This window comes from Halichoerus grypus, chromosome 9 (assembly GCF_964656455.1).
Source record: "Halichoerus grypus chromosome 9, mHalGry1.hap1.1, whole genome shotgun sequence".
NCBI classification, from domain to species: Eukaryota; Metazoa; Chordata; class Mammalia; order Carnivora; family Phocidae; genus Halichoerus; species Halichoerus grypus.
Window position 1 is genome coordinate 59,225,705 of NC_135720.1, and position 14,885 is coordinate 59,240,589.

Here is a 14,885-nt window from a genome sequence, read left to right on the forward strand (position 1 = left end):
AAGACTGGAAGATAAAGATAGTGTTTCCTCTGGGGCAAAGAACAGGCTTGCCTGTTATAAAAGATTTGGGTTACTTGGGGCGCCTGGGTGGCTCAGTCGTTAAGCATCTGCCTTCGGCTCAGGTCATGATCCCAGGGTCCTAGGATCGAGCCCCGCATCGGGCTCCCTGCTCCGCGGGAAGCCTGCTTCTCCCTCTCCCACTCCCCCTGCTTGTGTTCCCTTTCTCGTTGCGTCTCTCTCGGTCAAATAAATAAATAAAATATTTTAAAAAATAAAAAATAAAAGATTTGGGTTACCTAAGATCAGGATTTCTCTCATGTAACACAATCCGCTGCATGTTTGGGCATCGATTTCTTTCTCTCTGTGGAACTTGGGAACAAGAAAATGTAATGCAAATATAATGATACTCAGGATGCTTGCTGTGTCATGAGTAATACAGTCCTTCATCTCTGATCCAAGAATCTCATGTCCTCTGCCAACACCTATGAAATTATGGCAGGCTAATTTGTAAGCTTGCAAGTAGTGCAATGTCTTGGGACCTTTACAGCTCTTGACAGAGACTAGGAAGAAAGCTTTATGGAATCAATAGGATTAGAGCTATACATGAAAAATGAGTATGGTGTGGTAGGGAAGGAATGCTATTCACCAAATAGTGAACTATGTAAAATGGGCTCAGATTTTGGAGGTTCTTAAATCAAGTTAAGTGGTTGGATTTGTTCTTATATACTGTATATTTTTGAAGAGGGTGATAAGATGAAAGCAATATTTTAGTAATATTGGTCTGTGTATTAGAAAGGAGGAGAGAGAATCTAAAATCATGGAGACCCATTAGGAATTGTAGCAATCTTCTAAGTGTAAGATTACAGGGAGTGAACTTGATAAAATTGATATAGAAAGAGAAGGAATATGAGAGAAGACAAAAAAGTAATAGGAAACTAAAGCTTCTTATTCTAGGTTAAGTCTTTCAGTGACTAATGGTGAGATGAGTTTTAAAGTCAGATAATATTAGCAGTGTGATCTTAATCTAGTTATTTAACCTCTCTGAATCTTAGTTTTTGGCATTAAAAACTTCTATCCCACACCTGTTACTATAACGATTAAAAAAAATAATGTCAGTGAAAGTGAATAGTCTTCATTCTGCAGCTGTCTCAATCAAATAATGCAAATAAGGGGTAGGATAAGAAATAGTATATTTTGGTAAAAGTTGTTGATTTTAAGCTGGATGCTTTTACCAAGTCATTCCTAGAGAAGGGATTTGATTATTTCAGGGTAAGGAAAATAAAGAATAAAATTATATTTAAGAAAATTTTATTAACAACTGTGTAATCAATTAAAACACAGGAGAAGAAAAGTCTTTATTAGCGGTGGGTGGAGGGGGCAGATAATTGCTTTGGATGACCTAGACTAAGATTATCACTTAAAAGTCACAAAGATCATATCTTTGGTTTTTGTTTTTTTTCTTTCTTTCTTTCTTTCTTTCTTTCTTTCTTTCTTTCTTTCTTTCTTCTTTCTTTCTTTCTTCTTTCTTTTTCTTTCTTTTTTTCTTTTTCTTTCCTTCTTTCTCTCTCTCTTCTCTCTCTCTCTCTCTCTCTTTCTTTCTTTCTTTCTTTCTTTTTTCAGTTACTCAGGAAGAAAAGGGAAAAGAATAGAAAAACCATTCATTGGACTGCTATGTGCCAAGGTGACCCTGAACTGGTTCTTTGCCAAGTTCTACCAGAGATGAATGACCTTTTTCATGGCATTTCTAGACTCTTTGTTCCTTTTATTCTTTACATCTCATTTTTATGCCTATTTCCACTTCTCACCATGTCCATCACATAGCCATTAGAGCAAGAAGAGAGTATAAAGTACAAATCAAGCTGTTTTGTTTCTACTTAGCCCCCTTCATAAAAGCTTTTCTTATAAAAAGAGTCAGAATGAGATCAGGCAAAGAGCCCATGGATTTCAGAATCCTATCCATCCCTGCCACCCAGCTCTCTACACTGAGCACCATGACCAGGTTGTGTGCTCTCTAGCCTAGGAGTTCCCTGTAGCCTCTAATTTTGCTTCTCTGTCTTTCTACACACTTATGTGTTTAACATGATCTTAGTAAATATCACTGAAAAGCAACTGATCAGGCATTAGTGAACAGAGAGACAAGAGAGAACAAAAAGGTTGAAATATTGCACATTAAACATTTGCAAAAATTAGCTACTTCTTATTCTGAGAAAAAATGATATTGGTCTTAAAACTCTAGAGAGAATAAATAAGGGGATACATTTATTGAAATTAAACTTACATCCCTGGACTTCTCAAATAACTAGGAAGTACCCCCACTAGCAGAGTGAGACTGTTGCAACCTGGGAGCCCTGAGGAGTATCATTCCCCAGCTCCAGCACACACTCTCTCATTTCTGCTGGATTTCTCTTCATAGCACTTACCACTTACCAAAATATCATTCACTTATTTGTTATATTGTCTGTCTCTTTCTGGTGGAATGTAAGTTCCACAAGAATAGGCCTGGACCAAGGGACAGAATTTTGGTTTGTTTCCTTTGTTCTTCACTACAACTCTGGCACCCAGGATAGTCCCTGGCCCAGAGGAGGCACAAGGAAACAGTTTTTGAACAATTGCAAATATGGAGACCAAAACATGGGGGAAATAAAATGATGCAAATTATGGGTGCTACCAGTGTTTCCTCAAATTAGCAAAATTCTTATGTTTCTTAGGAAGAAGAAGATGCAAAGAAGGATGAAATGGGTAACTGAAGATGGCAGAGTTGAGAATGTGCCATCAGTACTGGTCTCTAGCATCTATGACCTTTGCTTTTTGACTCTTGCTCTCACGTACTAAGGCAGGACCACTTAGAACAAATTGTGAGAACCCAGAAAGTGTCAGCAGGACAGTTTTGCTCCAGCTCCACTTGAGTAGGCCCCCCCATCCAGTCTTCCCCACTAGTGCCCTTTCTGCCAGCCTACACAATGTTCCCAGGCACATTCAGTGCAGAGGGCTCCAGAAAGCTAAAAATTCCCTGTGCTTGTTTTCAAAGGGGAAACTCACGCACGTGCGTGCATGTGTGTGTGTGTAAGTTATATTTTTTACCTCTTACTTAGGACTGTCTCCCTTATTCTTATTTGACCAGTGATCATCTCTTCTTTTCCTCCTATCAGACACATTTAATCTTCCACTAAAACCTGATTCTATTTCTTTAACATATCTTACACAGGACTCTCCAAGATCTAACTCTTTCCTATGGCCCCAATTCTCATCTCTTACTACTATATCATGTACTGGATCTGGAACCTCAAACTGCATAATTCAGCCGGCAAATATATTTCATCTTTTTTTTTTAAGAGAGAGAAAGTGTGGAGAGGGGAGGAGCAAAGGGAGAGAGAGAGAGAGAGAGAGAATCTTAAGCAGGCTCCATTCCCAATGCAGAGCCCAATGTGGGACTCGATCTCAGGACCTTGGGATCATGACCTGAGCTAAAATCAAGAGTCGGATGTTTAACCGACTGAGCCACCAAGGTGCCCCTGTTTCATCTGGTTTTGAAGACTTCTAAAAATTGGGAAGTTTCATAGGAAGCTGTGGATTTCCAGTTACTTCTGCAAAATCAGAGTTGACCATATTTAGTCTGCTTTATCACAGACAACCATCAGCTGAAGTTCTGTCACTGCTATGACACAAGGTGGATATGTTCCATTTCACCACCTACCCTTCTTTTCTGCTCCAGCTGGTATTGATGATCCAGGTTACTGTTTAGACCAAAAGACAGTGGAAAAAGAGTAGCACAAGGATGTGCCAGGCCATATTCCCAATGACCTTATTACTAATATCTACTCCTTTTAAAAGACCTAGATCAAGAAACTTCTACTCTATGACATTGACTTGCTCTCCTCCATGCAAAAATGCATTCATTCATTCTCAAATATTTATTGAGGACCTAGTAGGTGCTAGGATTCAGCAGTGAAAAGTTTGGGGAAGTGTACAGAACTAGGGGTATGTATTTGACAGTCATTAGCATGAGGTGGTATTTAAGCCACTGGATGGGTAAGTGTCACCAAGAGACAGAGTGTGCATGGAGGAAAAAAGGAGAAGTCTTCTTGGTTTTTTTTGCCATCACTGTTCACTACCACTGCTTTTTCTCATGGCATTTTCATGATATGTGGCAAAATTATTGATTTTTCTCTTTACAATCATTTAAAAAGTTCTCCACTATTTATTTCAAAATAATTCAAACCTGTGGAAAAGTTGTCAAATGGTACTACGGATAACCAAATACCTTTCCCCTACATCTCTACATTGGTGGGTTGTTAGCACTTCATCATATTTGCTTTCTCTCTCCTTCCACCCCAGCGCTCTCTCTCTCTCTCTCTGTGCCCTATTTGAGAATTAATTGTCAACATCACTATGTTTCACTCCTAGATGCTTCAACATGCATCTCCTAATGATAAGGGCATTTCCTTTACAACCACAATCAGAAAATTTAATATTGACACTATTATCAAATATGTTTGTCCCTATTTAAATATCCCCCCATTGCCCAATAATTTCTTTTGTAGTTTTTTGTTTGTTTCTTGGTTTTAGTATCTGGTCAAAAATCACTTGTATTTAGTTTTTATATCTCTTTTGTCTTATTTAATTTAGAATAATTTCCTAGGCTTTTGGTAGGAGGATGGGGAAGTATAGACAGGAAGCTTTTGTCTTGTTGACTTTTTTTTTTTTTTTTAGAATTCTGGACAGTTGTTTTCAGAATGTCTGTTCATTTGAATTTGTCTGACCTGACTGTTTCTTTATGATTAATTTAGGTTAAACATTTTTGGCAAGATTATTACATAGATGATGTTGTATATTCCTCATTGAATCACATCAAAGGCACACGGCATCAGTTTTTCCTATTATTGTTAAATTTGGTAATCTAGTAAGATAGTGTTTGTCAACTCAATTTCTCCATATACTGCTCCCAACAAGGTTTCATTCAATATTCTAGTATCCGAGGATGATCCTAACTGAAAAATTATTTTTATAGTGCTAGTAAAATGATGACTTTTGTTTTTATCATTCCTTCTACATTTATTAGCTGGCTTTTTTATTGTAATAAGAAAGTTTTCCTTTTCTCCCTCTCTCTCAAAAAAAAAAAAAAAAAGCTTTTAAAGTATCAGTTTGGATTCATAAACTTTTAAGAAATATTTCGTGTCTTTTCCCCCATGCTTGCCATTCATTTTCTCAGAAGTAATTATTTATTTACAAGCTGTTTTCCATTTAACCGTGAGCCTCTTGAATGTGAGTCATAAAATCATGTCTTGTGGATTTTTCCCCATTGCCTAACACACATGGAAACCTATAGATGTTTATCAAATAAATGAATGAATATAACTACCAAATTACCTATCAAATTTGTTCATAGCTTTTAGCAATTAAAGCAATGAGATACCATTTATTATTTATCAACTGACAAATATTAAGACATGTATCCATATTTTATATTAACATGTGTTGGGGTTTTATTTTTTTAAAGATATTATTTATTTATTTTAGAGAGAGAGAGGGAGAGAGAATGAACGGTTGGGAGGGGCAGAGGGAGAAAGAGAGAGAGAGAGGCGGACTCCCTGCTGAGCAGGGAGACATACTTTGGGCTCAATCTCAGGACCCGGAGGTCATGACCTGAGCCGAAGACAGATGCTAAACCGATTGAGCCACTCAGGTGCCCCATGTGTTGGGGTTTCAAAAGGATATTCATCATATTCCACTGGAGGATAATTTGGTAACATGTATTAACAATCCTTAAGGAATAATGGCTAAGATTATGATGGAAATTATTAGAATTAAAACACCTTCAAGTTTGGGTGCCTGGGTGGCTCAGTTGGTTAAGCGACTGCCTTCAGCTCAGGTCATGATCCTGGAGTCCCGGAATCGAGTCCCACATCGGGTTCCCTGCTTAGCGGGGAGTCTGCCTCTCCCTCTGACACTCCCCCCTCCTGTGCTCTCTCTCTCTCTCTCTCATTCTCTCTCTCAAATAAAAAAAAAAAAATCTATTAAAAAAAAACACCTTCAAGTTTATAAGGAATAGATAAAAAAAAATACATTTCCTTCAATTCAATAATTCCACTTCTAAAGTGGTATCAGAGATGCATTTTTGAGACATCAAACCAATGTATGATGTGACAATCCCCTTTTTAGAGTAGTTTGGCAGCTGACCCATGCAATGGATCAGTGGAATTCATTGCCTTGTGGAAGTGCGGTGGGAAGCTGCCAAGAACAAGGGAATCATTTCTTGACTTTAAATTTCACAACAGAGGTTGTTGAGTCCATTGTGAATTAAAAGGCTAAAAGCAAGTACTTTTGATTTTCAAAAGCCAGATTTTAATGAGAAATGGGAAAAGTTTGTACATTTCAAATGAATCAGAGCTTAAAAGACTTACCACAGAATAGATGATAAAGCAGGGAAAAATCTAGATTATTATGTAAGCCTTTCCTGGGGCAAGAGAGAAGAAGCCAGAGAGGAGAGAGGGAAGGCATGGAGTCAAATGTCAATGTCCTTGTTTCCACTCTTTAGAAAGGGGGTGTTTTGAATGGGAAGCCAACGCATGTGCTCTGTTTTTCATTTGCTACCCTTTTAGGAGATTGCTATGCTCTACGCCAGTAGGAGAGTAGAAATGGCAACTTGGCCAGCTTAAAACAGAGAAGGGTCAGGTCTCAATGGGCTATCCACGGCTGGCAATAACCAGAGCTTGTAATAGACCCAAGGAAGAATTCTGGGCACAACTGAGAATTAAAATTGTGCATCTTCCAAGGCTTCATGATGGTAGCAGACAAAGGGAAGACCCAAAGGTGGACTCAGAGGGAGGGTGACCACGAGGTTGCTGAGGGTGGGGCATGGACAAGTTCCCAGACCTAGAACTTGTTCTAAAATAATTTTTGAAAATGGTATTTTTAGACATTTCATGGGTTACAAATACTTTCAACATGTATAGTAAAATTTTTGGTCTTAAATCATTTTTACATACGTTATTTTAAAAATGTAGAGATAGTTAGTGTTAAGTCTCACATTAATCCTTTACCAAAAACATATATAATTACTAGATTCCAAAGGTTGAGTCATGAAACATTTGGCAGTCACATTCTGTATATTTGAAAAAGATTCAACTGACTTGTATATTTCATATCCCTGTATTTGTTTCTTTGTCCAGGTTTACTTAAGAGCCAAACTATAAGATGTTCCTCCCATTTGTGACTGGTCATAAGATTATTACATTTTAGGGCTGGTTAAGTCCATCTACTATGAAGTCCCATGCTTAATGAAGTTAATACTTTCTGCTTTGTTTCACTTAGTTTAAAGGAAAGAACAACTTAATTTTTACTATATAGCTGTTTGGGGAAATTTAATTCTTGCTCTCAGAAATTTATTAGTCTTATTGCGATGGTCTAAGATCATAGCAAGGTCTGAAAGGAGTTTTGTGGTTGTTTGTGGGGCGTGGGGGTGGGGGGATTGGATCAATCATAGCAGCTGTTGGCATTTAACAGTAAGTTTCTGTTCCGTGTCCTACCCATCAAATTATAAATGAGGGGATGAGATGTGATTGGCTAGCAAGCTGTACCTGTGTCAAAACTTAGAGAATCGCCAACGTGCACAGTCCTCCAATGGCTATATTTTCTCCTTTGGGAATGCTACGACAATTCGAGAAAGTTCAGTAGTGAAACATTTTCATCATGCTAATCAATGGACTCTTGCCTTTGTTTTTATTTGGGTTTTGTTGTTGTTGTTGTTGTTGTTAAAGTAGATGTGCCTTTAAGTTTCGTTTATCCTTTACAATAGATCTTTTTGCTTCAAAGAAACAAAGCTGATAAAAATCTTACAAGAGGGGGAGGAGTTAAGATTGTGGAGGAGTAGGAGGACCCTGAGCTTGTCTCATTCCTTGAACACAGCTAGATAGTTACCAAATTATTGTGAACACCCAAGGTATCAATCGGAGATCTGAGAACAAAAACTGCAAGTCTACAAATAGAAAAGTGACCACTTTTTGGAAGGTAGGAGATGCGGAAGTTCACTTGGGGAAGACATAGCTGTGGATGCAGTGGATGCAAGATAGGGGATGCAGGCCTCCTTACCGAGGCTACCGCAAAATATTAGAAGCAGTGGAGGACAAAATCTGAACTTTTAAATTCGCTACCATGGGGGCGGTGCCTGGATTAAAGATGCTCAGGTAGCAAAGACAGACAGAATCCCAGGAGTGACAGGGTGATGTAAGGATCCCCTGGGTCGAAGAACGGGTAGCGCCAAGGTGCTACACTGGTCCCAGGCATAGGAGCCAGGAAGCCTGCAGAGAGTAGCGGGTTTGGGTGCCGGCTTTCTGCTATAAACTGTGAACCACCAGGCAGTGGTGTGAGGCTTTCCTGGGATGCGGTCAAGCGAGGCGAGACCCTCCCCCAGAGGAACAGTGTGGGTCAGCGCCCAGGGCGTCCCTGAACTTTGGAGTTTTGAAACTCCATCATGCGCCTGAGACAAAAAGGCTCCAACACGGGCAAGGTGAACTCAGGGTTCTGATAGAAACCAGGGAAACAAATAGGGTGATCGTTTGCTTTTCTGAGGGCTCACTGAAAAGTGGGAGGGCACAGATTTTCAGCTCCGGGCCTAGAGAACAGGGTGCAGCCATTTTCATCCCTCCTACCCATTAGAGCTGAAAGCCTTCAGGGAGCAAAACATTGCCACCTACTGGAGTCCAGAGCCGCTTGCACCAAACCCCGCCTCCCGTGCCCTGGAGGAGCATTTCCACTGAGAATCGGGGCAGCAGGCTCCTCCCCCAGAAGACCAACACATGCAGCTAGCTCACACCAAGTCTACCGATCAGAGAGTGCTGCAAAGCTTCAGCTCTAGGGGAAGTAAGATTGAGCTTCCTTTTTACTCTTATTCATTTCTTTTATTTTTATTATTTTTTCTTTTATTTTCTTATATTTTCCAATTCCTTTTTAAATTTTTATTATTTAAAAAACTTTATATGTATGTGCTTTTCGTTTTTTTTTGTCTACTTTCATTTCATTTCATTTTGTTTTATTTTATTTTATTTTTTTTTATCTTGGGATCTAGATTCTTTTATTAAGCAGACCAAAACACACCCAGGATATAGTGGGGTTTTTTGGTTTTCTTGTTTTGTGGTTTTTTTCCTGTTTTTTGTTTTTTTCTTTTTCTTTGCTTTTTGCTTTGTTTTTGTTTTGTTTTGTTTTTTGTTTGTTGTTGTTCTTTTTTCTCTTCTTTTCTTTTCTGGACAAAATGGCGAGATGGGGGAATTCGCCCCAGGAGAAAGAACATGAAGTAGGACTCACAGCCAGGGATTTAATCAATACAGACATAAGTAAGATGTCTGAACTAGAATTTAAAACAGCGATTATAAAGATAATGCTGGGCTTGGAAAAAGCATAGAAGACACTAGAGAATCCCTTACTACAGAGATAAAAGAACTAAAATCTAGTCAGACTGAAATTAAAAATCCTATAACTGAGATGCAAACATAAATAGAGGCCATAAAAATGAGGATGGACAAAGCAGAGGAGAAAGTCAGTGATATAGAAGATAAAATTATGGAAAATATTGAAGCTGAAAAGAAGAGGAAAAGAAAGGTAATGGACCACAAAGGTAGACTTAGAGGACTCAGTGACTTAGTAAAATGTAATAGCATTCTATCATAGGAGTCCCAGAAGATGAAGAGAAAGATAAGGGGGCAGAAGGTTTATTCAAATTATAGCCGAAAACTTTCCTAATCTGAGGAAGGACACAGACATCAAAAATCCAAGAAGCACGGAGAACTCCTATTAAATTCAACATAAGGCAGACATCACTAAGGCATATCATAGTCAAATTGACAAAATACGCAGACAAGGAAAGAACCCTGAAAGCAGCGAGGGAAAAAAGGTCCTTAACCTACAAGGGAAGACAGATCAGATTCGCAGCAGATGTGTCCACAGAGACTGGGCAGGTTAGAAAGGAGTGGAAGGAGATATTGTATACAATAATACAATAATACAGTAATAATAAGGGACTTTAACACCCTGCTTACAGCAATGGACAGATCATCTAAGCAGAAAATCAACAAGGGAACAATGGCTTTGAATGACACACTGTCAATAGGTGCAGAAAAGGCATTTGACAAAATGCAGTATCCTTTCTTGATAAAAACCCTCAACAGAGTAGGGATAGAGGGAATATACCTCAACAACATATAAAGCCATATATGAAAGATCCACAGCTAATATCCTCCTCAATGGGGAAAAACTAAGAGCCTTTCCCTACAGTCAGGAACAAGACAAGTATGTCCACTCTCACCGTTACTGTTTAACATAGTACTGGAAATCTTTCTCTCCCTCTGCCCCTCTCCCCACCTCTCTCCCTCTCTAAAAAAAAAAAAGAAAAGAGAAAGAAAATCGGCTTTAGAGGAGAGGCCATGTTTGTCCTCTTCAATGGCGTGAGCAAGGGCTTGGCACATAGTAGGTTCTACATAAATGATGTATAAACAATGAATGAATGAATGATACTCTGATATAAACCTTGCAGAAAGCTGTATAAATCTCCTAGGCAAATTATTTTCTGTAATAAATAGAAAGCATTAAAAAAAAAGAGAAGTTTTAATGATGGGACCTCCATGGGAGACTGAAGGCCCCTAGCTTCTCCATGTTCTCTGGTTAATCAAACTTCACCCTTGTGTGGGGAAAGGCCCTGTCCTTACCTTCGCTTAGTGCCCAAAAGAGAGGAAGGGCCTCTGGGCCATTCCTGGAGAGATGGATTAATATCAGGACCAAAGGGCGATGTCACCTGATGAACGATGCTGCTGAAGAGGTGATGCCCAGGAAAGCCACACTGCAAGTCCCTGGGAGCATCCAAGGGGGGGGGGGGTGGATAGCAGGTGATCCTTGTAGAAGCTGCTCACAAGAAAGGCAGGCATGGGAGATCTGAAGCCTGAGTGATTTCACTCCTGGGGCTGACAAGTATGGAAATTATTACAAGTTTTAAAAACCATTACTATTGTTGTGCCACCTCTTAATTTTATTCCCCAGGTTGGCATATTCTGGCCAACTCCATTTCATATTTTCATCCCCCCACCCCACCTCCACTGCTTTAAAGCACAGATATCTCTGGGGTTGTTAGAGTTACATTGCTCTCTGTTTGAATTCAGTACCCCATTTTTAAAATATATCTTCTCTCTCTCATCTTTTAAAAACATTTCAAAAATAAATTGACTTCTCCTCCTTTTGTGTCCTTGAAAGAATTAAATTTGGGCAGCAAAAGCAATACCATTTATGCTTCTAATGTTCACAAAGTTTTTCTTTGAACTTAGAAAATTTTCAGAGTCAGATTTTAACTTCAGACTGTGAAGGTTTTTTGCCCCTAGTAATTTCTATTTGAGGGATTAAATGTATTTGTATGGTTTAACTCAAGCCTTTCTATTTAGGAATAATAAAGTTAATAATAAACAAAGTTCTACCCCTCAAATAACTGGTAAAAGAACGATGAATGTATGTTTTCTCTGTGTTTTTCTCGGTTATAGACTAAATAATTTACTAAATAATAGCAGTGATCAAAAGACCGTTTGCATTTCTTCATTCACTTTAATTTAAAACAAATCAATAAACATTTATTAAAAAGATACAACTTAGCAAAATTAAGATTTAAACACTTGAGAGCCTATGTGTAAAAACAAGTGTGCTAATTTCCACGACCATAGAACATAATTTGGTGGTTGAAACCGACCTTATTTAGTGGGCAGGAAGTTCTAGTCCAACATCAGACTACAGATCAGGGAAGAATCCAATTACAGAATGAAGACGAATGAGAAAAATCAAGGTGCTATTTTGAGTAATCCAAATTACCACTTTCCTTTGGTTTAGAGGCTGCCAATGGGTAGCATTCCATGAAGTGGAAAGTTTGATGAAAGTGGGGATTGTGGCATTATTCTAAATGTTTCATTTCTTGAATTAGAGGGCCATGTAAAAGAAGATGAAAGGGCAGGGTCAGTGGGTGGCAGTGGAGGACCAGTAATCATGGAAATGAATCATTACAAGAAAGGGGCAGAGAGGAAAGATCCCTCACCTGGGTGGATGAAGGTGAGAGCTACTATCTGAGCCAAGCATTTCTTCCTCAGCCTCCATCTCCTTTTTATTTCCAAAATGCTAGAGGAAAGAACACAGGTGGCCACAGCTCCAACCGGGCACAAGTCTGGCTTGCCAGAACCCAGGATATTTGAAGCAGCAAATCCTCCTGAAGCTCTGAGGTTTGAATCATTAATTGATGACTCTTCCAGGCTCAGTGGAGCAGCTAATCAACAGCACGATCAGTGCCAAGATAAGAGGGTCTCCTGTCGGCCACCATCTTAGATCTGCAAGTTGCATTATTTTTTTTTTAAACAATAGCATAATCGTAGTGTATACACCAGTGGCTAATTCTGAGATGTGTGATGTGTTAAGTGTATTTAACTATGACTTTAAACCTGCTAGGGTATCAAATTGTTTTACATCAAAATCAATTGTTTCAAAATAGATTTTTGATACCCAGACAATGGCATGCTTGTTTCAAATAATGTTTCCTACCATATTTCTACAGAAGGGTTTTGGACAATAACTTAGAATTTTCTGCAGTGAGACTTGAATTACCCATAAATTTCCTATGCAGTTGACGTGAAGCTATTAGCAAGGAAAAATTGCTGTGGATTGTGTAGCAAAAATAATATTGTTTGAACTTTCTAATTTTTATAAAAATAATTATTTGAACTTACAATTAGAAGGTCTAATAATCTAATAATTTAATTATAATGCTAATAATTTTTACTATTACTTTTTTACTATTTACTATTACTATTATAATACTAATAATTTTAGTAGTACTAAAATTTACATGTGAACTGGCCAGGTAAGTCCATGCTTAATATACATAAAGTTAATTGTTACCATTTAAATAGGAAGAATATATGTAGACAATGAGGAACATTCTTCATCTACTAGGTTTTAGACACACTTTGTCACATTAAGTCTGGCTTTCTTCTCTTTTTAAGGAAAATCAAAGGGACCTGAAGGCATTGAAACAAATACAGAGGAATATATACCAAAGGAATAAATAACTTTCTAAATCACAATGATGACATTGTTTTTTGGGGTGGGTGTTGTTTTTGTTTTAGTCTGGAAAGGATTCAAGAGTAACTAATTATCTGTCTTCAAGTCACTACATTTCTGTAAAGGTTTGCATTGAAAGAGGCTTTACATGCAAAGAAAGTTTGGTCAAGTAACACAGAGGACCACTGGGGCCTCTCTACCCTGTAAGTACAATGGAAGACTGACTCAGGCCCCAATGTCCTCATAAAGGTGCTTGTCAATTCCAACAGGGCTCACTCACACAGGGTCACCTTTGGCGTTTAAGTCCTGCCTCCACTGCATTCTTGTTGATCTACCATGCGCTGTTCTGTACCTCCACCCCAGTGTCGTGTTGGCCCAAACACAGAATGCAGTCTGTTTCCTTGTTTCCACACACATGCATGCGTGCATGCACATGCACACAACATCTACTGACAAAAGATGCTTTTGGAATTAGCAGACTTTATTGAAGATTTTTGGCAGAAAGAGAGTGGCTTATATAACAAACTCAAACCACTTCAGCTTGACTTTTAGATGTCATAAACCCTTTGCCATGCCCTGCCAATTTACTCACCTGTTTCTTATTTACACTCTCCCCTCTCTATTTTTTTTTTGACTTCCTATTGTTCCAAATTTCAAATGCAGAGCAGTTTTATCCCTTTTGTTGTTTGTCTTCTGCCAACTCTTGCTGACGTGATTATATTTTTCAACTCAATCAGTTTATAAAACATTGTTTTCCAAAACACTTCCTTCGAAGGAATTCTAGCACCAGCTATTTTAAGGTATTGTTTTCCCACTCTTCTATAGTTAGAAATAAGATGAATATATTTATATGTTAAGATAATTAAGTGTAAAACGGACTGCCAGATGAGAAAATGTATAGAAGATCCCTGAAATAGAAATGCACTAATTCATTCTTTCATTCATTCAGGAATATTTATGTGCTGGGTTATTCTAAAAATTGAAGATACAGGAGGGAGAGAAAAGCAAAGAAAGACCTTGCTTTCCTGGAGAGAAGACAAGCAATACATATGCAAATAAATTAATATAGAGAGCCTATCAGGTAGTGATGCATGTCATGAAACAAATGGAGATGGGTACTAGAGAGTAATGGGGATATATGTGTGATATTTTATATGGGGTTCAGCAGAGCTCTGTGGGAAATGAAGATGTGAGCCATGCAATATCTGGGGGAAGATTCTGGGAAACAGAATTAGCAAATGCAAACATCTAGAAGCAGGAGCATAATTGTTTTGTTTTCAAAGAATAGCAAGAAGATCAGAGTGACCAAGGCAGAGTAAGAGACAGATAAAATCAAAGTGTCCAATAACCATAACACATAGAGCTTTGTAGAGAAAGATTTTAGATTTTATTCCAAATGAGATAGAAGCCATTGAAAGATTTTGAGCAGAGGAATGTTGTGATACGAATTTTGTTTTGATGTGGCTGCTGTGTGGAGACTAGATTGAAGGGGCTAGAGGCACAAGTGCAGAAACAGGGAGACCAGTTAAAAGATCATTGCGATGATGTGGCGAGAGATAAGATAGTAGCCTGGACCAAGTCAACAGTGATGAAATTGTGAGACGTGTTCAATAATAAGGCTGAGATTTTTTTTTTTTTTACTACATCCACTAGAAGGATGGAGTTGACATTTACTGCAGGAGAAGGAGGTTTGGGGAAGAAAATCAAGAGTTCAGTTTTGGACATGTTAAGTTTCAGAAGTCTGGAACACCAATCAAAAGCTGTCAAGTGGGCAACTGAATACATACTTCCAGAACTAAAAAGGGAGGCTG